At 41.4% G+C, this 22,811-nt stretch overlaps 1 protein-coding gene across 4 annotated transcripts in view; it reads right to left on the bottom strand.

Annotated features, from left to right (window-relative positions):
* The window catches only part of FAM110B (family with sequence similarity 110 member B), a 117,199-nt gene that overhangs the window by 8,123 nt on the left and 86,265 nt on the right, over positions 1-22,811 (bottom strand). For all 4 annotated transcript variants that reach the window (XM_049820694.1, XM_049820714.1, XM_049820687.1 and 1 more), the window contains one exon: positions 9,542-9,608. The gene's annotated coding sequence lies outside the window, so the exon portion shown is untranslated. The remainder of the gene's footprint in view (positions 1-9,541; positions 9,609-22,811) is intronic.

Genomic DNA, 22,811 nt, shown 5'->3' with positions numbered 1-22,811 from the left:
GGAGGTAGGATGAAACACAGTGGATAAATATAATGAAGGCTGACAGCCCTTACTCCGCTTTCCTTGATATTTAAAGGCCCGTGTCAATTTTATTTTCCAGGTGATAAAATATAACTACCACTACCTCAAGACGCACCATAAACATCACATGAATTCTAGCGGAAGTAATCAACAAGTGATCTCAACAGGACTCAAAGATCACAAAACAAAATCTGCATAGACACACAGGACACAGATGGAAAATGTCAGGCTTTGCTAACGACTAGGTGTACTTTATAGCTGCAGGTCCCATCGTGAAGATGCTGCTTTGTTAACAGCTCCTGCAAAGCCTATAAATGAGGGCTTCACTGAGAATAGCCTGCTACAGCTCTATGCACTGAGTTATACTAATGTATATGTCTAAAACTGATATAAGTTCTTCTGTGGATAAATGTCATTATAACCCTCACATATTTATATTACTAAGTTTAAAAATACAGGCTAAGCCTAAACAAACTAGGCTTAAATTGAGATAAGATAATCCACACCCAGAATGGCAGCAGTATTTCATTTTTGAAATCAATTTTAGATAAACATGCGTGTGGGTGTAGACTTGGTCTCACATAATATTACCTGTCAAGATAAAGCATGAGGAGATGGAATAATCTTTTGGATCTACCATGACTCAAAATACTAATGAAAGTACTGATTTTCAACTCTGTTCCCCCCCAAAACATGAAACAGTGAACAGTAAATGAAGAGCAGTATCTGTGCAAGCAGACATTTAAGACTTCAAAAGGTCATAAAAAATGTGAACTACAGTGACCTAAACCCAAGACTGCAGAATTATGTAGACGTGGGAAATCTCTACCAAGTGGGAAAGTAACAAAACTTTGGCAAGGGTGGCCACTTTTCACTGCTGATGTATTACTTCTAACCAAAACCCAAACTACAACTAGCATTAACTTTGTAATAACTTGCATAGATGAACGTACAATGGGCTGATATATTTACACTGATTCTGCTTTGCTCTTTCATCACACTCAAAGAGTTTTAAGATAAAACTCTCCATAAACAAAACACTGCCACCACTTAGCACTCCTATTTCACTGTGCAGTTAAAACGATGAGGTTTAAACCAGGATGCTGCCATAAGCAGAAATGCTAACACTGTTATGGGGAAATAGCTTCTGGAATATCCACCGAGGTACAAATGCCTGGAAAGCAGGAAAACAACTTAGCAGCTATACTTACATACTGCCCCTGTAATGTATGCTTAGTGCTCACCGGAAGCTGGATAGAGTTGCCTCTTTGAAAGAAAAAATCTTCAGAAAGTATTTTGCTTCTTTTTAGTTCTGAAATCCAGCACTGTTACATTTCCTACCCAGTAGCAACAATCTACTCTCAGCGACAATTGCTTGTGGGTAAATACTGCCCTATAGATGGCTCCCAAACATGAAAACTCTGATTTCTTTCAAAAGGTGCAGACAGCTGCATAAATGCACAAGGAAGCTCAGAAATGAAATTTCTCTTTCTTCCAACTAGAGAGGGGGAAAAAAAAAAAGTCATCTTATTATTTAGAGCAATATTACATGCTGTGTTTGTAAAAGCTGTAATTGAAAATTAGTTCTGTTTTCTTTGGACCCCTGTGCTGCTTACACCATACTGCACTCTTCAGAATAATTTCAGCCTCTCATTTAAACAAAAAAATCAGGAAAGAGCCTAAGAAAGTATAATAAGGAATATAACTTTTTATTACATTTGTAGCTCTATCTTTATGTGAATACTTCTATTTCAGTGTGCACTTTATGAGAATGAACACTCTGCAAAGCTTTAGGAAACACCTTTACTGCTCATTCATCAGCCAGTGTCAATGGTCCCAAGTCCAAACCACTTTTATCCTTTTAACTCTACATCTCTCCACAACCATCACGTTTAAATTTATAGCCTCCTCCCTACAACAACATCACAATTCCCAATTTATCCTGTGGTCTCCTGGGCCTACACAGTTTCCCCAGGATCCTCTCTGCACTTTTAGAAACCAACACAACCCCCTTCTTCAAAACAGGATACTTGGCCCTGGTGCTCCATCACATTTCAGAGGTTCATCAGACCCTGAGACAGGTCCCTGCTGCACCAGGTCTCAGCTGTTTGGACCCTCTTCTCTGGTAAAAGGGGGATTCTTATTTCTCTGCTCCTTCACCACCTCCTCTTCAAACCGTTTCCCCACTGCACCATCATGTTTTTGCAAGACACAGTAACTCCTGCTCTGCTCTGATTGAAGGAGCAGGGCTATCTGGACTATGCTTTTCCTTTTTTCTCCTCTACTGATAGGAAAAGCTAGCACCGCAACTCCTTGCTCCTGGCAGCTGTCCTTCACAGCCATGCTTGCATTTGGCATCCTGATAAACTACCTTTTTTTTCCTAGTGGTAACATTTTCAATGTGTGGGGGGAAAAAAAAAAAAAAGAAAAAAAATTAACTTGGGGGTCATCGCTGTGCACTGGGAGAAAACAGAGGGAGGCAGAACAACAAAATGGTTTTAATTATGAAGCTCAGAAAAAAATGTTTTAAGTGGAACACTATTCATTTTAGTTCACATCTCAAATCCATGGTAATTCTCAATAAGTCCATTTTAAGAGTGAAACGTATTTTAAGCTACCAAAATCTTTGCGGTGCTACGTTCAGTAGAAATCGTATGCACTAGTGAAGAAGGAAATCAAAATCTTCTATCTGCAAAAATGTGGAGATACACCTGCAAAGCACCCTCATTCTAGTATTACCACATTGATACGCCGCCTCACTAGGCAGGATTTGCAGACTCCATATATCAGTCACCCACGTGGCCCCCAACCACACAGCAAAGTCTGATCCTCTGCCCTGCAGAGAACAACAGAAGCACGAGCGTAATCAGTAATTAGGCAGCTGGGAAACAGCTCAGTAACTTCTGCAGCATCCCTCACCAAAAACCTGATTATCATTATCAGCTGGGAAACAGCTCAGTAACTTCTGCAGCAACCCTCACCAAAAAGCTGATTAACTCAGCTATGGAACATACATTTTGATAGCAATATTTTCAAAATGCCAATTCTGGACTATTTAACACACTGACGTAAATTAACCATAGTCCTAAATCCTTTAAGTGTTTGAAAACTTATATGAACGTTAAAGCATTCTGCTGCAGTATACTTGCCATCACCAGTGCAACTACAGGACAAGACTCGGTCTTAACTCGCACTATGGAGTGAGCCCTAAAACATAAATCACCTTGGCTTAGAGGAACTTCTTCTGCATGTAAACTTGGAAATACTAAGAAATCAAGCCAGATTTAAATTGATAAAGTGAAAAGTATAGATTTTAAAAATGAAAGTTTATATTAAACGTGCAGTGTGTCTACCAACACGGCCCTTGTAGTCAGACTTGAGGACCCATGACCAGGTGACTTCAGTAGGTTCACCTCCTTCATAACTACTGCAGCAAGGCAACATGGCTTCCCTTTGAGATGTGGCATCTCGCTTCATGCAAACCTGTAAAAGCAACCTCAAGCTGCGCATTCAAAACTAACGAACACTGAAACAGACACATCTGAAATGGCAGATTCTGTAGGAAAAGAGAGTCTCTATGTTCATAAAATGTTCATAAAATCTTGGGTATCTGATGTTTAGGCTCACCTTGGAGCACATGTTCCTCTGCCAGTGCTTTTTTGCTTAAGCTGATAAATTGAGAATCAATTCTGAGCTCTTCTGTCTGGGTACAACACCCCAGCTATGTCCTGAACATCAAACCAGGTCAAAACCTGGACACCTTCCCCACCTCCCATATTTAACTTCCATGGAAAGGAACTGTGAGAAATCTGGAAGGAACGTGAGCGTGTAGGACAAGAGGTATGTTCAGGGGAAGAGGCCCATGGGCATGCCCTGCACACACGTGCCACCCAGCACAGGTGCAGCCCTGCTGTTTCTACTAACAGGCGTGCACACAACTAACCCCGATGGCTAATTCCCAAGCTGTAGAGGAACCAGGCATTTCCTTGCCCGTCTCGCTCATTCACACCACCTTATCCAGCAGGTACCCGCCGGCCCTAAAAATGTAGTCAGGGATGACGAGGATGACAAAGAAAACACCTTTTCCTCTGCTTGACTAGGAGTGCGGACTGGAAGCAGCCCTCCAGGGCAGACGCTCAAAGTACTAGGCTATACCATATGTAGAGACAGATCCTTCTCCAGCACTTCTTTTCAAAGGTTTCCACCTTTAAAAAAATAAATATTTGCAAGCTTTCTTTAAATTAAGGGAAAGAGTAAAAAAAGCCCGCATAGGGTACTTGGTGAGGAAATCGGGTTACTAACCCTGCTCCAGTGCAATTAAGTAATTTGTAGCAAGTAGGACATTTCAGCTGAAATAGGAAGACCCACTCAATATTCTGCCAACTGGGTTCTTCCTCAGGAGTTGGGATACTTGCCACAGTTCGGGGACTGGGGATTTGATCCTGTCTCCTATTTCTCCAGTGTCTCCCACTGGCAGCTCGTTTTTGTGGAAAAGGAAGAAATTTACCAGACTCTGCCATAGGAGGTCAAAAGCCCTGAAATGGTTAAAGGTTGGGCTCGATGATCTTGAAGGTCTTTTCCAACCTAAATGATTCTATGATTCTATGAAATCCCAAGTTGCCATGTTTAGACTCCTATTTATTGACGAAAGCTTTCTAAAACTGTTTACAATGAGAAATATATTAAAGGAACATAGTATCATAGCTATAAACAGATTTTGAGAAATAACAATAAACCCACAAAGAAACCAGCTGCAGTTAGACATTACCTTGCAGTTACTAACCCTGTAAAACTCCAGAAATGTTCAAATACATGAAGACCCAAAGTAAACAAATATAGCTCAGGAAAGAGGAACAATCCCAACAATTTATGCTGTGCAAAAACCAGAAACCATAAAGAGCTACTATAAATGGAAAAAATATATCATACTTAAAATTTCCTTTCCTTCAGTCAGAGATTTAATTAGTAAGAGAAACTTTTTAAAATACTTTTTTTCAACGTTTCAAAAGAAAGCTTAATAGCATCCTTCTAAAGTTTCTTACCTGTTGTGAAAAACACATTTGAAAGAATAGTGCACAAGTATATGGAATATTTCTTATCATACTTACCAAATTTTTACAAGCAAGAAACCAGAAAGTCACATAGATCATATATATTTAAAACTTTTCTCTCTTAGTTTAACAGATTACTCTTATCTTGTTATACAGAAAATTCTTTTTAATAAACTCTATACATGAACACAACCGTTTCATCTTTAGAAATAAATATTAAAATACAGCCAAAGAACGTCTTTTATTAAGAACCTACACGACCACCTTTAATAGGCAGTACAGTAGGCACAATTAAAAAACTCTCGAGTATGCTAAACCCAGTACCATTAAAAAAATGATAATGTTCAGCCAGTGGAGTACAATAGAGTGGCCTAATTCCGACAACTGAGGACTTTGAGCCACTTTTCTGATTAGCTGTGGGGTCTTGTTTGTCAAAACTCTTTGTATTAAACAGCCTTCTCTGTAACATGAGATATTACTGCAGCAAGGTCAGCACAGCTATTTAAAAATAATTTCTACACCATAATTGCCCTGAGTTAACCATTTCTAAGCATTGAAATGTTACATACATGAAATATTGCCCATTTATTTTTTCTTAAAGAAACACACTATAAAAGTTTTGACTATGTAAAAACAAATCAGGTCTTTTTAAAATAATAATAAAAAACCCCAACAAAACAAACCACACATGATTTACAGCAGCGTTACTGGGCACTGCAACCTTCAGAGCAACTCAGTGAATGATATAGTTTATTTTTGACTGGTACAGCCATGTTTTTCTCTAGATAAGAGAACATTTTCCCATACCGCAGGACAGTTCACTCCCCTTTTCTCCAGCCTGAAGTCTAAAGATACATGATGTTAGAAGTCAAGAAAGAAAATGAAAGGAGTGCATAACACTATGCCTTGAAGACATGTCTGTATAATTAAGACTCATTCAAGCAGATGGTTAAAAATACCAGTTTTGGCACTGGAACACAATGCAATTTAGGTCTTCAGTATTGTTATGATGCTGCAATCAATGATGCAGCTGTATAACCCAACACAAGTACTACGCTGTATGTGCATGGCATGATTACACATTTGTGTGTAACCCCTTGGACTACAGCAGATGTATATACTAGATTTGTTGAGATGTTAGCTGTTAGAAGACATCGAGTATATTTTCTTCTTAATTGCTGTATTGGAAATATGTGCCCACTGAGTCCACATGTTAAAACTACTGATCTTCACAAATGGTTCACAAACTATCTATCTGAAAATGAATATCCAGTTAGTGACTTGTTAATGAGCATCCAAACTTTTAATACCCAAGTTCGATGCTCCAAGTGTGTCTTGCTATTACTGACATTTAACGTAATGACTCTTCACTAAAACAATGTTCTTAGAAAGCTGCTTTTAAGGAGTGACTGTCCAGACTCTGCATACTGAGTGGTTTTCACACATCTGAGGGCCCTGATGAAATTAGGATGACAATGGAAATTCTTCCTGGCTACAACTTTTAACAAGCCATAAAAACCTAATTGTCTTAAAGAAACAGAAGCTGTATCAAGTCACAATCAGTGCGTTTAATCAAGTGGAAAGGAAGGCAGTGCAGGGAGGGTTGAGGCATCCCAGCTCCAAGGAAAAAAAAACCAAACCAAACCAAAACCAAAACCTGGAATTGGGAGTGTAGGGACAGACACAAGAAGAGCAAGAAATGGCAAGACACAGAGAGGTAGAGGAGAAATGCAACTACTAGGAAAAGAGCAGAGAGGAAAAGGTGTTGGGAATAGAGAAGGGAGCAACAAAAAGCAGGTCGGGAAGTAGAAAAAGATTACAAGGACAGAGAGGGATTAGAGGAAGAAGGAAGAGATACTTCAAGTGCTCTTCCTCATCACCTCCCTCGCAGCTCCTACGTCCCACAGAGGGAACAAAGCCAGGGTAAGGGTGCAGTGGAAAAGGGTATTTCCCAGTGAAGCTCCTCCCGAAGCAAAGCTCCCTCCAACCCAGGCCACTTTTGGGCTGCAGTCAACAGATAACGTCCCCTCCTCTCTCCTGCAGCCTCCGCGGCCGGGACAGGCTGTCCACCGAGCCTAGGGAGGGGGCTGGCAGCTGTGAGGAGTCGGTGCCAGTGGGGCTGTCAGGAGGAGATCACAGAAGGAGGCCAGGCTTGGAGCCCCACACGTGTTCAAGAGGAAAATGAACAGTGGAGGAAATCCAGTCAACCAGAAACACCAGACAGTCAATCGAATGAGTGCTGAGGTTTGCTGTAGACTCCTCGGTAAATCCAGTTCTTCCTTTCAGCATCGCTTTCAGCTCCCTTTCCTGTGCTGTTGCGTGCCGAGACATGCAATAGCCTTGCCCCCAGGGAGTCCTGAACTAGGAATGCTCTTGACCCTGTCCTCACAAGTGCCTTAAGGTTATTGCTTAGAAAGATTGCTTAAATTATTTCTCTATTCCTATCCTCCTTTATAGTATCACACTACCTCACCATTGCTACATATCTGTTCTCCTCTCACACCTGTGATACACAGCCACATTAATAGGTTGCCCCGCTCCTGTAAGAAAAAGAAAATCTCCAAACAGCAAATTAAATACAGGATTGAGGATGATTGCCCAAAATAACAAAGGAAATTTCTTCCAAATGTAGAAATTGGATACAAGTATCCCAAGCTTGTAGCTACTGCTTTATCCCAATAAATTGTTACTTCTTCAGAGATGAGTATCAGCAAACTTTTAAAGTAGGTGGATCTAGAGAAACTGAATTTGAACATCAGAGGGCCAAGCCACCTAAGCCAGACAAATAATGGGATGCAGCAGCCAAGGTGCTGAGCCTGAAGTGAGGACACGTGGTCTCCATCTGCTCATCCGCCCACACCTGCTGCGTAAAGGTAACTGCTCCCTGCCAGCGCGCCGTCCCCGTCACCGCCGTGGAACTGAGTCCCTCCAGCGAAGGGGATGTCCCTCACTCACTAGCACCAGCTCATCACTGATCTGGACTGGTTTCAAGACATTCTCTAAAAGCTAGTAACAAGGGAGGGCTGGCCATGCCACCGCAGCCAGGACCGAATGCTGCTTTCATCACAAATCACGGATCCAATGCTTTCTGTTTACAAAAATGAGAATATATCTCCAAGAAAACTACAGACCTCCTGGAGCATCTGTACGAACACCAAACATTGAATCCCTTTTCTAAGATGGCAGAAATAAATCCCATACAGCATGACATCAGGAAAGTAAAAAAATGAAATGTGACTGTGAAATTAGTGGAGGTTAACTTGTGACCACAAAAACTAACACAGATCACTTAAAAGGCTTTGAATGTTCCTGGTGTCAGTCCTTGGCACAACTAAGAAAGTTTTGCTGCCTTTCATTTCATACTACAATGTATCTGGAATTTCAAGTTCCCAGTTTCCTCAGCTGACAGAAATGGCTTCTGAGATGATTTCTACGTTCTGGGAACAGATTTTTACCCTCAAATTAGCCATGTGTACTCACAGACTTAACATTTTTGTCTTGAAATAAAACAGCAGCGATAATTGTTAATTTAAGACCCCAAACGATGCAAATTTATGTTCTGGAGCCAAATACGGTGGCCGGAAAGACGAACATGAAACGTCTTCTACTGACCTGAATTAAAACTGAGTATTAGTGAAGCATGTTGCTGATTTGATACATGACACATCAGACATTGATTACTGATTTTTTTTCTTTGCTCCAGTGAAATGCCAGAAGTGCCCCACTGGTCCTTCTAGAATTGTATAACTATTGGTACAAAGTGCCACATGTATTGCTCCTGTCCCCTTCTGCCCTCTTGGGTTTCAGCTGGTTTCCTTGTACTCACTAAGGATGAAGCTAATCGAGCTAGGACATTCTTTCCATTATTCCTGACACTTTTCCCCCTTTTGTTTAGGGGCTTTAAGGATGAATGAAAGATTTTAAACTTTAATGCTCGTCTCCTGCTCAGACCTTGAAATCAGTCTCAGAGTGTTGTGGATGGACTCAGAGATGTTTAAGCTTTCTTCTGTGTTTGAGTGCAGTAATAATAACCAGATAAATAACAGAAAGCTCTGGAGGACTAAGGCTAGAAGCGCTCACTTGCACCAAAGGTCTCTGCTATAAAAAGCTAACGCAATCTATTGAATGGAAAGACTGTGACCGAAGTACAGGTCGGGAATAAAGGATGGGAAAAAGCCTGGAACTACTGGACTATTTCCGCAAAGGATTCTGCCACATCGACACATACACCGCTGAACGACTGAGACCAGCAAAAGCAAGCCTCAATCTTCCTTAAACAGTACCGAAGTATATATTTGCAACTAATGAATGTGCCAACCCAATCAATTAGTAATGGTCAAGGAAAAGAAATTCACTACCAGAACACACCTCCCAGGACAGCAGGAGAGGGCATGGTAAAGTCCTTCTGGAACTGGCCGCCTTTTATCAAACCTGGGGAAAAAAATGTCCATTTTAATTCAAAAAGGTACCTGTAAAAGTGCAATGCCAAACTCTTGTCCACGCTTTGAATGGGGGAATGTAATGCTCCAGGGGATTCTGAAAAAAATAAGAAAACAAAATGTGAAAAAAGGCCTTAAAAACCCCAACACAATAGAGCAGTAATATGGCAGGCACATACACGTCAGCGCTACTGTGGTGTTGGAGGTCATGGAAACAGGACGCCAAGGCTGGTCCATGCCACAAGAAGGGAGGGAAAGAAACGCCAGGCAGCCAGAAGAGCAACCAGGACTATTTCACATGAAAGACGAGATAGGTGATGAAATCAACATGGCTGCACACTGGAAAAGCTATGAGCTGTGTAGTAATAACAACTAATTAAAAAGTCATTTGGGAAGCCTCAGAACACAAGCTCACATATGCTGCAGCATCCAAGGTGTGAGACAAGATGCTGCCATGCTGTGGATCAATGTATAAACGCAACAGGGCCAAATTTCAAAATGAAATTTTAAATTCACTGATGAAGGACAACACAAAATTGTGCATTTTAAGTTCTTGTTATAGATAAACAATCTCTTCTGGTTTGGTTTTGGCTATTTCCAGATGGAGAGAAAATACTGTAAAAAAACCCCAAACCCACCACACTATTTCCATGACATGGCTTTAGTAGGGCGTGGAATCAGTGTCAGCTACTTCTTAAGTAACTGAGGAAAAATATCAACAAGTAAATGTTAGTGTTACTTCAGGGCAGCTGCTAGTTGATTTTGACATGAAAATATGGAATCAAGAGTGATGATCTCTTTTTAAGTGATCTCCTATATTCAGAGTTACAGTCAAAGAGGAAAAAGTTTGTGTGCTTAACTTTAAACCACCCCCACCGCCCCCCCAGGAACTAGAGAGAACTGACACGTTATTTTCCAAACTAACAAGAACTGCAACAAAAAACTACTACTAAACTTTTATACGTCTATTAGGAACAAGTTATTTACTTTTCAACACCTATTTGAAGTGATTATTCATGGAAGAACTATAATGTTCAAATGGTGGCACAAAATTAATAAAAAAGTATGAATTTTGCTATTTTTTTATTAGCCTCTTCCCATTTTCTAAAGCACTTATTTTAGAGAATGCTTTTTTAAAGTCTGGTAGTAGTGTATTTACGAAACACTACTCCTGTCTAGCCAATCAATACATGTTTCATTTCATACGCAGTATCTTCTCCTTTTTCTCTCAAAAATTTTTAGGTACTTCTTGGGGATTTAAATCAGTTATTAAAATCCATGCAGAAAAAACCCCAAACCTTTGTATTTTGTGTCACCTGCTAAAAATATTTGTAAATATCTTCACAATACAAGAAGCTGACAGAAAAGCATGTAATATAAAAATTTTGAGATTATATTCCTGTAATTAAGTATTTGCATACACAATAGTTAAGGGAAAAATAAATCAGTGTATTCATTTGGGAGGAAAATGGCTCTGCTGCAGGACACAGCTTTCATCTGCACATTTTTATGTGCAGGAGGGCACTGATGCAGTAAGAGAAAAAGCAGTTTTCCTAACCCTGTTATGAGGCTGGTGACACCCAGCTGAAGGGTAGAAATGCCAAATTGAGGAAGACTCTCCAGTACAATGGTTTTTTTGAGACAGCTCCAAAACAGAGACATCATGTAAGGGCACGCAACAAAAAGTTTCCTTCTTCCCATATCAACATGTATATGCTTTCATTTTTTTATTGATACAAGTATATAGACATAAACATGCACATATATATGGTTTACTCCAATACTAGTAATTCAAATGGACTTGAGGTAGTAGCTACACACAAAAATAAAGCCCTTCAACATTTTTGCAAGTCTAGAAAAGTTTCTATCATTTCCTCAAAATATATAACACTTATTTTACATCATTATTTCAAACAGCAACAGGGATCAACACATTTATGATATGACTGTCAGTGTGAACCATATAGTGGAATATGTTCTTGTTTAGTGAACAGCAGCGTATACTATTTAAGAAATGTACAGCCTATTGCATCTTCTAAGTGGTAGGAGAGGCCATAGTAATAAAAAGTGCAAATATTAATACTGGAGTAGCTCTTATACAGTGGGTTGCCATAATCTTCTGGTTCCACAACAAACATACTGCTCCAGGTCTCAAGGATTTCTTGACAGCGTATGCATTAAACTGTGAAGTCACTAGGAAGGGACACACGACATGGGCTTCACTGAACTTGGATGTGGACCCAGGGCAGCAATGACCAAGTAAGATATACAAACACCACCCAAGCAGATTAACGTTCTGCGGAGCTTTTAAGCACATGACTGGTTTCAACATTCATGCTGTGGACAAAACACCAACAACTCCATTTAGCATCCGCAAAAAGAGCGTACGGTGACAAAACTGTTAATGGATAAGATTGATAGAGTAATATGGAGTCAGACCAAGTACTGTGTAAGTTCTTCAACACGACAGCACAATAGTCTCCAGTCTACGCATCTCAGACCGAGATGGGATGAACCATGAAGCACCACTGTGGACAACCATCTGTGAGGACTCAGGTGCCTCCACCAGCAGGAGAGCAAATCCTCAGGCAGGCGGCACTGGATTGTGTAGGTGCAGGATAAACAGCTCAAGGTAGAACCATACATTAATTGCACTGTTTTAAGTGGATGAACTGTTCTGGCAACAGATCTCCACTAGCACTTCATCAGTCCAACTTAGTGCCCTTCAGTGACACATTTCAGAAAAACTTCTTAATCATCACAACACCCTTAACACAGTTGAAAGGGACCAGGTACACTACAGTGAATATTTGTAAACATAAACACAATTGCAAGAAACAGTAGAGAAAATGCAGAATATAGCATAAGTTTCGGTAGTAAACATAAGCGAGGCCTTACCAGGACAGCTAAAGGGACCAAATTCCCCTTTCCCAATTAATTATACTGGTTTAGTGTAAGAGGTGTCATATGAGTATTTCTGAAGTTCTAATTACTCACAGGGGTTTAATTCTAATGTCTTTAGAAAACCTTGCCCCTTCTGCATGCACCATGCCAGACCCCTGTCACAAACTTTTGGTTCCCCCAACTATCTACCTGTATGGCCCAGCCGCAACGCAGAGCAACCCAGAAAGGCCACCACCAAGTAATGTGAGCTTGTCTTCTCCACAAGGCAGAAGGAGGACGTTAAAGAAACAGGCTCTGCTTGTTCCACATCTTCTAGGGAATTTGTAGTACAATACGCGGACAGCCTTGGGTTGGAAGAGCCCACCTGCTTGCAACTAAACCCCTACCAAATGCCTGGCCTCTAAGAAGGCAACACGAAGGCTGCCACAGTCTGCACTGTCAGCTCTGCACAGTTACCACTCCATTTATTTCTCATTGCCACTCTTTTTTAGATTTTTTTTTTTTTTGGTCCCTTTAAGTAACTTAACAAGGCCAGTGCTAGAAGATTCGTATCACCTCAACAGGAAAGACTGGTCTCCACAATACTTTCTTTCAGGAACAATAAGTGGTCCTACAGTACTTCTCTTAAAAATCAATAATAGATATGCTGATATAGTGCCAAAGACATGGTAGCTGACATCTGTGCAAAGAACTGATCTGTCACTGGCTCTTACTAGACAGGTACATGGGATGTAGTTGAATTCTGGCCTCATCATGGATCATTAAAGCAACTGTCCTTATCTTTCCAATTATTTTTAAAAAATAAAAAATAAAAGAGAGAGAAAAAAGAAAGAGAAATAAATAAAAAGACTTTAAAATATCTCAGATCTAAAACAGCACAAGGATAGTTGATGTAAGACTTCTCAAAATCACAAAAATCCATGAAACTGAGCCAGGAACACAAGCCAGTTTATGTCCTGAGCTTCAGCTGGAAGATCTAACCTCCTTTGTAAGGGTAGAAAATGCCTAACACTTAGACAGGAAGCACGCAAACCAAGATAAGAAACTCTGGACTAGACTCAGACTGTAAAAAAATAGTAATTTCTTCAATATTTTTCAAATCAAACAATTATGTGGGTGTGAACTATCACATTCTCCTTTGAACGGACATTTCTCTATAGCTTTTTTCTCTATAAAATCCCACAGCCTCATTAAATTTCTCTCAAAAAATCCTTCTGGAATGCCTAGAAAAACACTCCACAATGGCTGGGCAGCTGGCATAGGACAATTGCTCGTTATCCTAATTTCAGCTGTCTCTCTCATCTGCTCATAAAATCAAGGTCAAGTGAAAAACTTTAACAACAACCACTATGAGGAGATCTGGGGATCTTCAAAATAAATCTGTAGCTAGATAAATTCTAAACATTTCTACCATTTTAAGGTGTGTATTTTTTTTTGCTCATTTGGCAAGCAGAAGGATATGCGAACTGTTCAGGAAGGAGTGATGCTCCTTTTCAAGACTGACTGACTTAAGGACATCCAGACCCAGGCTGGGTGCTGGCAGGACCAGAGCTCTCCTTCCGTCTTTAGTGCCAGGACATTCTAGTAACACACCATGTTTAGAAGACTCATTAAGTAATATATAACTTCCTAATGGGATTGAGATCTTTAGGACTAAGAGTCATTTAAATGCAAGAGTAACATACGAAAATAAAGATTTCCTTCTCTTTCTAGTTAGCATCCCTACTTCTTTCTGTGGGTCAGCCTTATCTCTGAATGTACCTGATCCTTCTGAGGTCATGTACGCTTCCAGTCAGTGGGGCCAGAAAACTCCACTTTGTCCCACCAGTGGTCCCTTTAGTTGGCTGCTTGTCAGTTCAGCACCCTTACAATAAAAAGCACTATGTTACGAGAAAAAACACTGTGGCACCCACATCACCGAGTATCATGACTGACATTGCATATTCGAAATTTCAGAATCTCAGAGGAATGAATGACTAATGTGTCTGCCACGCAAGCAAGATCCCAGTGAGGACTCTAAAACAGAGAAAGAGGCCAGCATAACATCTGGATTTCTTATTTGAGATACATCTGAAGAATGAAAGAGACATGTGGCCCTGGATACAACCAGCAGAGGGACATATAATGAATTCTCGAAGGCATTGCCAAGGACATATCTTTTTCAGCATCTCTTAACTGAAGAGCATGGTGAGACCCGTGCTTGGGGTAAGCATACAGGCACCGTGGTGAGGATTCAGGGAGTGTATGTGATTCTTCCCATTTTTACTTGCTGGAAACCAGGGAGTTTGTTTCCTGAGCCAAAATCTGCCTTTTCCTTAGATATCCACAACCTGAGAATTGCCAGAGCTTATCTCAGTCTAGACTCAGAGATCTGACTCTTAATGAAGAATAATTGAAACAAAGACTGTTTCTCCTTGCTGATGGAAACTGAAGCAACAGAAAAATGGAATGAAATTATTATAAAACAAGTTTCAAGTAGGCAACATCATGCCAGCTAAAAGCATCTTGCAGTCTGGCCTTCTTATGAAAAGCTAAATATTTATACCTAAATATATTTTCCATAGCTGTTCTGCTTTATGCATTCATCCAGGTTCAGTGAAGTCTTGACCCTGAACATTAAAACCATAGAAATACCACAACAGGAAAAGCGAAAACCACACACGCAACTTTGTTTGAACTACCTGGATGACAACAAATCTCAATCAGGATACCACACACTAACGCGTGCAGACACACAGAGAGGATGCTGTGTGCCCAAGCTAGCCAGCCTGTGAATGAATGGAGAGGAAGCTCAAAGCCACGGCCCATGCTCCACAGAGGAGCACACAGTGCATGTAACACAGCAGGTGGTTGGAACCATGAGTTGAACGATATAGAACAGCTTACTTACAACATGTTTCCCGTGATTGAAAACAAAAATTGGGAATTGTGTTAAACATCTCCCAACCCTCTTTCTTTGTAAAAATATTCATTTCACTGCTTTTTTTGGGGGGAAAAAGAAAAAGATACTGTAATAGAGGGGAAACAAAAAAACCCAAACAAACCCAAGACAGTTACAGAGCCACAAAAGCTAAATGGAAATCTTTGAGAAAGAAATTCAGTTTGTCACTGACCTTTGCCTGCATGAATCATGAGGAAACTTTGCTAGCTTTAGTACTGCTAGCAAAAGGTGTCTTAAAATGTTTGATTGTTTATGTAAAATACTCATATCTGGATGTGCCATTTTCTTATCTCACTTTAAAAGTGTACCTGGTGTTTTCCACAATGGAATCTTCTGTTCCTCCACTTGCATAGCTGTGTTGGGGTTTTTTTTGTTGTTGTTGGGGGGGGGGGGGAGGGGGGAAAAGGGGGTGTGTTGTTTTTTTTTTTTTAAAAAGTTTCACAGTAATTATGATTAACACAAAATTGCAGGTAACCTCTTATTCTGAGAGTTAATGTTGAACAGATGCTTCAGCACATCTAATTGTATTCAGTGTGCCTAATCTACCACAAAAGAAAACCAATTTTTGAAATGGATAACTGTAGCTAGAGCAGTGTAATTGGAGCGTATCTGAAGCATATTACCTTTCCCAACAGTAACCGTGTATGATATAGATATAAACCCACTTTTATAAACACATACATTTTTGCATAATTTTTACAAAAAGATAAATGCAGGTACTGAAAAAGTTAGGTCTGTGTTTTTTGTGAAAACGGTTAATTAAGCCTAAATTCGGAGACTTTGTGCATACTTTCAAGAGGTACCTAGCATCCACAAGGCAAACTGTGATCATGAAGTAGGTACTTGGTGTCTCTGAAGACCAGATGTAACAATTCAAACTGGAATGTACAAAGTTAAAGGCTACCTTTTGAAAAATTAGACCTCACGCACCTTTGCTACATGAAGAAGGGACCATGAAAGTTGTAAGGAATATAGTCCATTCCTCCTAATAACCCTGGCCAATCACCCTTGGCAGCAGATCATACACATCTGTTACTAACACCCCTTGGTGAAGAGGAGGAGATGAAAATAGGACTCGGCTACATATGTGCTTCTAGTACCAAAACGGGATTCTTGCTTCCTCTCTACAAAAAAAACCCCTAGGCAGTTACCTAATTATATTTCACTGTGCATATTAAGTGTCTAGCTGTTTTATGTTCAGTCCAAAATCAAAAGAGGACACACTCAGAAGTGCCCCTTTCCTTAGAAAACAGCAAACCAAAAATTAAGACAAGGTTTGTCATATGTAAAGATATCCCCTGTTTTACTTTAGTTGTTTCCTCAGTTCAACCAATGAGATCATGCACATAACTCCTAACTAGGTCACAAACTCTGCCTTTCTAATATTTTATTCATGCACCTTGTAAAGGGATGCACATTATGTCAAGTTCCAAAAGGAGCATCATGCTATGAGCAACAGCTCTTCAAGAATGCACCAAAATTGTGTTAGCATTACTCTATTTTAGGGAGAGGGAGACAGATCCATTTTCTTGGTGGCCTTTTACGACAGGGTTACAGCACTGGTGGATAAGGGAAGAGCAACTGATATCATCTACCTGGACTTGTGCAAAGCATTTGACACTGTCCCACATGACATCCTTATCTCTCAATTGGAGAGATATGGATTTGACAGATGGACCACTCGGTGGATAAGGAATTGGCTGGATGGTCGCACTCAGAGTTGCAGTCAACGGCTCGATGTCCAAGCGGAGACCAGTAACGAGTGGCATTCCTCAGGGGTCAGTATTGGGACCGGCGCTGTTTAACATCTATGTTGGCGACATGGTCAGTGGGATTGAGTGCACCCTCAGCAAGTTTGCTGATGACACCAAGCTCTGTGGTGCGGACAACGTGCTGGAGGGAAGCGATGCCATCCAGAGGGACCTTGACAGGCTAGAGAGGTGGGCCTGTGTGAACCTCACGAAGTTCAACAAGGTCAAGGGCAAGGTCCTGCACATGGGTCGGGGCAATCCCAAGCACAAATACAGGCTGGGCAGAGAATGGATTGAGAGCAGCCCTGAGGAGAAGGACTTGGGGGTATTAGTTGACAAGAGGCTCCACATGACCTGGCAATGTGTGCTTGCAGCCCGGAAAGCCAACCGTATCCTGGGCTGCATCAAAAGAAGCGTGACCAGCAGGTCAAGGGAGGTGATTCTCGCCCTCTACTCCGCTCTTGTGAGACCCCACCTGCAGTACTGCGTTCAGCTCTGGGGCCCCCAACAGAAGGAGGACGTGGACCTGTTGGAGCGAGTCCAGAGGAGGGCCATGAAAACGCGCAGAGAGCTGGAGCACCTCTCCTATGAGGACAGGCTGAGAGAGTCGGGGTTGTTCATCCTGGAGAAGAGAAGGCTCTGGGGACACCTTATAGCAGCCTTCCAGTACCTAAAGGGGCCTACAAGAAAGCTGGAGAGGGACTTTTTACAAGGGCATGTAGTGATGGGACAAGGGGTAATGGCTTTAAACTGAGAGATGGGAGATGTAGATTAGATGTAAGGAAGAAATTCTTTACTGTGAGGGTGGTGAGGCACTGGAACAGGTTGCCCAGAGAGGTTGTGGATGCCCCATCCCTGGAAGTGTTCAAGGCCAGGTTAGATGGAGCTTTCAGCAACCTGGTCTAGTGGAAGGTGTCCCTGTCCACGGCAGGGGGGTTGGAACTAGAGGATCTTTAAGGTTTCTTTCAACCCAAACCATTACATGATTCTTCAGTCACTGAGAAATAACAATATAAAATCAAGTTGTCAGTCTCTTGACATACTATTTGTCTTAACCTATAGTCAATAGTTCCTTGATGAGTCTTGTGGGTTTTCCCAGAGGAATTCTCACAAATACCTGTTAGAAGAATATGTACTGTCCAAAGTCTAAATTAGCCACATAGAATTCATAAATACATTAGACAACATTTAACAGTCAGCACATTAAAAAAAAGTTGAAACCTACTGTTTCATATTATGTACTCTGAAAACCATAATGCTTTTAGAATATACACACAGAATAACTGCATGTGAATTTTCAGCTAGGAGAGAATGGGTATCTTAAAAAATTACATGAGAATTCATCAGGTGCTATAGCTCTCAGGTCATTAACCAGGAAGTTTACAATATGCCTTACCCTGTTTCTTAGGATCTTTACAAACTGATACCTTCTTTCATGCCAGTATTTGTAACATGTGATTCACTAAGATTCAAAAATTCTATGTTGAAATTTTCTTTTTTTCTCCCCTGGCTAGAAGATGTTGCATACCTGCACCACCACATTCAGCACTGCTGAGAAAGAGAAGGACCTTTGCAGAGGTTAAAAGCAGACTCCAGGCACTGAGCCAGTTTCCAACTGTGCTTTGCCCTGCTAAACTGTGTTTGGATTTGCTGCGAGAGTGTACAGTATCTGTATAAAGGCTCTTGAAATACCAGGGGCAACCTAATCCAAAAAAACGCCAAAAACGGAAGCAGCAGAAAACTGCTTAAGCACCATTTTCCACTTTAGTCACTAACATAATATGATTTACTCTAGGATCTTGGATCTGGAATCGCATCCACCTTTTGGGATTGGATGTTTGTGTTTGACAGCAGAATATTTAATTTTATACTAGACAACACGTTTTAAGTTCTTCAAGAAAAAATGTCAGGATCAAGACTTGCTGGATGGGGATAGCTTTAAGAATGGACACCACCAGAGAAAGAAACACCTGAGCTAAGAAATAACAATTGTTTTTTTCTTTTCTATTACCATATATAGAATTGGGCCACATCATAGTATATGCAACTATCTGACAACAGTTTCTGGAGATGTTACACAAAAAGATAGAAGGAAGTGAGAGCTTGAGACCAGTTGAGACAAAAAAGGGAGCCAGACTCTGGAATACAGCTGGGACGCAGCACACAAAAAAATAGAGCTCGTCCCATAGAACTGCTGCGTGGAGCAATGCTGGCTGCCTGGCGTCAGACCCATATCGACCCACTAGAGCGAGCTAGGGGGCTGAGGCACATGGCGCAGGACGAGTGTGTTTGCTCAGCCCTGAAAAAAAGAGAGTTACAGGGGGACCCACCTGTTGTCTGCAAGAGACTCTCCTCAAAGGTGCACAGAGGAGGAGGGAAGGCATTGGCCAGAGCTGCAACATGGGAAATTCCAGCTCTATACAGGTAAAAATGTCTTTTTATTGTGAAGGAGGTCAAACACTGGAACATGAGCCCAGAGGGTCTGTGGGACCTCCACCCTTGGAGATGGAGGTCAAAACTGTCCTGTGCATGGCCCTGAGCAACTTGATCCAAAAGGATCTGGTTTGCGCTGCAGGATGGACCAGGTGACCTCTGGAGGACACCTCCAACCTACATGATTATCTGATCTTACCTTGCTACCTGTTTCAGTGGTACCAAAAAACTCGTGTCTCTGCCTCACCCTATCCTCAACAGCAAGTGATCCAGACGTGAGATATACAGTAATAAATATTACAATGTACATGTTAAAATTCATCACCATAGACATTCATGTCTTTCTATCGCCCCTTTTTTCCATTCTTGAAAGACTGAGATATTTGCTTTTCAGTATGCACTGGGCATTTCCTCTGCTTTTCTGCATCTCTCTGATTTAGTTGTCAACAGCACACAAAACAGGATGACTTGAGGAAATCAAGAAAATATGAGGCAGGATAAAGACTACCTAGAAAAAAAATGCACGATCTCTCCTTTTTGGCAGTGAGCACCTGTAACGTACGCAGCGAGGCAGTTAGTTAACAGGCAGTGCTGTGCAGGACTTCTTTGCATACTGCATTTAGGAATCAGTTCAGGAAAAGGCTGAAAAGAACAAGAGGCTGCTGGTGCTGGTGTTTAACTGTCAGTAGAGGCTAAACAGGAGGCTAATGCGCTGTGCCATTCTGTGCAAGCCTGGCTGGCATGCCATTATACTGAATATGCTACAGGAGCCCCAAATATACTGTACTGGTGATACAGATATGGAGGGACACACAGGGACATGCAGGGTATGTGGGGACAGAACTAAGTGGCGGGTATAACAAACACAGGTATTTAGAAACTGTCTAATCAAAGGAGATTTTCTGATGCCACAAAACATGTACTAGGCAGGGAAATTATTGAAGGTCCCATGTAAAGTTTTGTGGTACGTATCACATCAACTGGAGCAACCCTTTTGATAACAATGACATGATCTGCTCTTTGCAGCTCATGGAAGATGACATTTTTGCCAAAAGAAAATACAAGATATGCAAACAATCTTGATTTAAACTAACTGTTTGGCTCTCCCCAGTGTTTCTGTTCACAGTACAGGCAGGAACATACAAATATTTGTAGTGATATAACTCTGAGGCAGTATTATTCCTAGCAGACATTGAGCAACAGAGATCACCAAACTCATCTTTTCTGTTTAGTGGAAATAAATAATAGAACTATTAGAAACTGACAGAGAACAAACAAACTAAAGGAACTCAGCAAACCCACACAGAAACTGGCTAATTAAATAAACTCCCATTTTTCACAGCAAGGATGCTTGGAATCTCAAGATTGTAAAACATGCAACTCTCTTCCCCCATGTCATTTTCCTTAAATCAGCTCTTTTTCTTCAGTATCCCAGTCAAACACAAACTACATTTTAAAAACATCCATCTTGGAGATGAGCATAACTTAATAATGAAGCTACTGAAACCAAAGCACAACGCTCTGGTACTTTGTCACACGGCTCCTGGGAAACATTGCTGGGAGAAGGGAGTCATTAAGGAAGCAAGTCCTGCTCAGTGGCTGCACATCTTAAGGATGTTCAGTGCAAGATCTCAGAGTCTCACGGCTATCTTATCTGCTAATTACTAATGCATACGAAGCTAATTTTGCAATGGTGATATGAACCTCCAAACAGCTTTATGCTGCAGATGTTGTCAACATTGTACATAAGCCATGGTACCACAAATGTAAAGGTTGGTGAGGTTTCCAACCAGTGTTTCTGCACCATCAACAATCTCTCCCTCAGTTCATTTTCTCATCACGTTGTCTATGCTGTCATCATCCAATGTGATAATTACAACAGTATACCAGGAATCCACCAAAAAGGAGTCCTTATGAGAGCGGAACTGTTTTAGTATTTCCTATGAAAGAATAAATGTGTATGGCTCCCACCACTGCATCTTTGTTTACAGGTTCCAAGCATTATTACCAACTCTTTTGATAAGGGCGTTGTTATTATTATGTTCACACAATAAAAGGTGATGCTAAGTATTAATAACATATATGTAATGTTTATTAATTTCATACTGACAACTTATTTGTATTTATAAGCTGTACCTCAGTTACAAAGACAGCACAGCTGCCCTCCACTAGTCACTGCAGCCACGTTGCTTTCCTCCTACAATCTCTCCACCAAAGCTCACGGTAAAAAAAAGCACGATTAATGTAAAATGCTTCACTTCTGAATCGCCGTTTTACAAGTTACGGGAACGCTATAGCACCCACAATGTACTAACTGCAAAGCACTAAACCTGTACCGAGTTCTCCTTCAGCAAACTGCATACCTGGTGGGGCCAAGCACCAGAGCAGCGGTAGGTAAGGGGCGGCCAGAAGCGGCGTGTCCCCTTCCCAGCCGTTTCGGCTGCCCGAGATGCTGGCGGATGGCTCACCTGTTAGACGAAAGCAGCTTAGGGTGGGATCACCCTGGGAAGGGGCTGTGTCACGACAGCTCTCAGCACAGCCGAACACTGGAGCGCTCGCTTTGCAAAGGCGCTCGCTGCTGTGACAAGTGCCGGCGCAGCTCCTGGAAAGCGGGAGCGGGGAGAGGCAGGGCAGCCCAGCCCAGCCGGAGCGGAGGGCACTGCTTGCGCTGCAGGTCAGCTCCTGTTCCTCCGTCTGACAACGGCGAAACCTCTTAGTCGCTTCGCGGTTCCGCGAACAGAATATTGTCTTGCGAAATTACAACGCCGTTTTAATGCTACCATTATTAGCATTGTCTTCAGACAATAAAACGTTCTGTCACAGTCGCTGTGGGATGACAGCAATGAATACACACTGAGTCACCCCACGTTAGTTTAAACAGCAGAGCTGTGTGAACACATGTTCTGTAGTTAAATCCACACACACACTCCAAAGCAAGAACAAGCAGACCTCCAAGAAAGAACTCACTTTCTACACAATGCAAAAGCAACCCTCGCTGCTGTGCTTCTACAACCTCAACAAACATGTGGCAAAGGGCTTAGTAAGACTACTCCTGTCTTCTGATCTGGTAGTGGCCAAGTACACAAAGCCACCCCCAAAGGTTTACGTCATTAAAAATGTATGTGCCTAAACCTGGCTTTATTTGGTGACCTCCACAACACAAGCAGAGACGGTACCCGCAAGCAGGCACTTCGCGTCACGATGTTGACAGGGAGAAGTTTCGGGTTCCCCTCCTCTCCCTTCAAATCTGAACAGCACCTCTCAAGAAGCA

This window comes from Accipiter gentilis, chromosome 2 (assembly GCF_929443795.1).
Source record: "Accipiter gentilis chromosome 2, bAccGen1.1, whole genome shotgun sequence".
Lineage (NCBI taxonomy): Eukaryota > Metazoa > Chordata > Aves > Accipitriformes > Accipitridae > Astur > Astur gentilis.
This window is presented reverse-complemented; position numbering and strand designations above follow the sequence as displayed.